Source organism: Cucurbita pepo, unplaced genomic scaffold (assembly GCF_002806865.2).
Source record: "Cucurbita pepo subsp. pepo cultivar mu-cu-16 unplaced genomic scaffold, ASM280686v2 Cp4.1_scaffold000232, whole genome shotgun sequence".
NCBI lineage: Eukaryota > Viridiplantae > Streptophyta > Magnoliopsida > Cucurbitales > Cucurbitaceae > Cucurbita > Cucurbita pepo.
The window spans coordinates 51,814-54,839 of NW_019646487.1; positions in this window are offsets into that span (position 1 = coordinate 51,814).

Genomic DNA, 3,026 nt, shown 5'->3' on the forward strand with positions numbered 1-3,026 from the left:
GGTAAATTGACCCAGCTCTAGTTACGAACAACCTGTGAAGGATCGACTTACTAATCATGGTTATATCAAATGGACAGAAATATATCTATAGTGAGGGGAGTGCAACTACTAGGTTATAGTGGAGTGTCCTAGTAGTTAACGAATGTTGGTTAACAAGGTTAATGAGTTTAATTGGTTAATCTTGGATCGTTGGAGCCCATGATCTATAGGTCCATTAGGTCCCTCTGCTAGCTCATATCGGACTAAACCATAGAACAGTGTGACGAGTGAGTTCAAAGTGTTCGAATTCAAATTAGGGAATATGCGCTACATATATACGATATATTTAACCGCATTTTTGTTTTATTTACGAATTAAACAAAAAGAGAGAATCTAAGATATTTAAATAAGATTTAAGTATCTTAATCAAATATATGACATTTGAATTAATATTAAAAATTAATTAAATAGTTTAATTAATCATTTAATATTACTTTAATTTGAAATTAATTATTCAAATTAATTGTTGAATTAAAATGAAGGAAGTAAAAATGTTGACTTCATTTAATGGAAAATCCATATATAGTGGAATTTTGAGGTGTCAAAATTTGGTTTGACCAAACCTGCATGCTTGCCAAATAAACCCCACAAATTTTAGTGGAATTTTGAGTGTCAAAATTTGGTGAACTCAAACTTCCATGTTTGCCACATAATCCCAAACATTTGATGAAATTTTGAGTGTCAAACTTTTGTGATCTCAAATTTGCATGAACATGCAAACATAACTCTATAAATAGAGTGATCATGGTACATGGAAGGTCTTCATTGGTGAAAAACCTTGAGAAAAACCTCCCACAAACACTCTCTTCATATATACAAAATCCCTCCCAAGTTTAGTCACTCACCGAATTCCACAATCCCGTTCTAAGGCCGGAGAATAGTGGAGAAGACACTAGTGGTGGTTCGAAGGCGGTTCGTGAAGAAAAAGAAATTTGAACTACAAAAGGTTAGTATTCAAACTCATTAAGTTTTAATACTTATGAACATGCTAGTTATTTACTATAATTGATGTTCTAAAAGTGCCTAAAATCCAAATTGCTTCCACATGTGTTATATTAACACCATCAATAACATGCTTTATATCATACTACAAACATGCTTTCAATTTTGGTTATATCATAATTTAACAGTTCGTTCCTCGATAAAACTGCTCATAATGTTTAATGTTCTCTTTTATACATCAAACCAACTCATTTCATGCTCAAATTTTAAGGTCTTCTCAGCTGGCGTTATCATCCATACATGAGGATATTTCTTGAAATAGCAAAGAAACATTTTTTAATCTCGCCAAAAATCTCAAGTCGCAAGATTTCTAGCGAGCTGTCGGAGATCTCGAAACAAAACCACCCACACTTTCTTTAAAAAGTTTCACCTCCCACAATCCCTCCATCAACTACTTAACTTTTCGTGCGGTCTATAAAACACACTAAGCCCCGAGAAGAGAAGAGACGCAAGAAAGCTTATGCAAGTACTCAAACATTATATTAAGATTTTATTTTGATGACGTTTTTTCTATTTCTTGTTTTAAACTAAACGTATAAGTTTATGACCTCGTCTAAAATGTTTTATTTAAATTTTTGTATGTTACTAAAAGGTATGGATGTAATGACATCTCTAATTTATGCAAAAAGAAATTAGGAGCGTTACAATTAGTGAAGTGGTAGATTGTCGGAATATAATTTTGAGATCAAAAGTTGTTCTAATATTAAAACTAGCAAGTTTGACCTTCCAAGTTTACCATCAGCAGACCTCGAATTGAGAACGAACTCAATTCTAAAGCTCCTTGTAGAAGGACTCTAATAGAGTTGAAGTACCTCGATATAGGAACCACTAGGTGAAGGTTCCTTAGACCATAGTGTTGCATCATAGGCCCGTAAGTTCTTCAGCAGACCACTACTAATGACGATATTGCGTAGATTCTTTTGAAGCGAAAGCAATGCGTAATTGGCCTAGAGCTAATAAAATGTCGGAGTTTTGTACTTTTCTTGGCCTAGCAAACTAGCAGATATAGTCTGCTTTGACTCGTTATGTACAACTATCAGCTTCACGATTTTAAAACGCGTAAAAAACACACATTTATAAGAAATGTTTTTGTTCCCTATTCCCCCTCTCCAACAGATGTGAGATCTCTCAATTCACCCCCTTTTGGGGAGCCCAACGTCTTTGCTGGCACACAACTTGATGTCTAACTTTGATACCACCAGTATTAACTCAAGGCCATTACTAGTAGATATTTGTCTGCTTTGGCCCGTTACACATCGTCGTTAGCCTCACAGCTTTAGAACGCGTATGTTAGGAGGAGGTTTCTGCATCTTTATAAAGAATACTCTGTTTCACTCTTCAACTGAGGTGTGACCTCTAGTTCATTGATAATTTTTTAGTATTCAACCTTTTCTAAAATATTCAACAAATAGTAAGAATGTATAACAAGAGTAATTTATTTTAATGTTTAGTAATCAGATCAATTGAACTTACTTAAAAAAAAAAAAAAAAAACTAAATTGATTCGTTTCGTTGTGCACGAGTTGCTAGTATACTACATCGATTGCTTCAGTCGGATACGACACAACAACTTACATTGTTAGCAATAAAAACTACCTTAAATATGGAGTTGATCAAACTAAGGATAAATTGTTTTATGCATCTTGCCATCATTGTTTGAAATCTATCTCGAAAACAATTTTTTAATTCAACAATTTGATCTTTAACCACTCGTACCTCGACTTTTCTTTGTTGTTTATTAGGCTAATTAAGAAGATGCTCGAGATCACGTACATTAGAAGATGATCCAAACACCTCGAAAAGGAGTAAACCTATCCCATAATCTTGTACACATCTATGTTTCTATAGTCCAAAAACTCGTACACAAATCTCATCCTCGTTCATACCTAGTAAGTATACCATCAACGACTCGAGAAGCATGTGATTCAAGTTCGGACTACAAATACAAATTCACCGTTCACACATAAATAAATAGAGTAAAAAAAA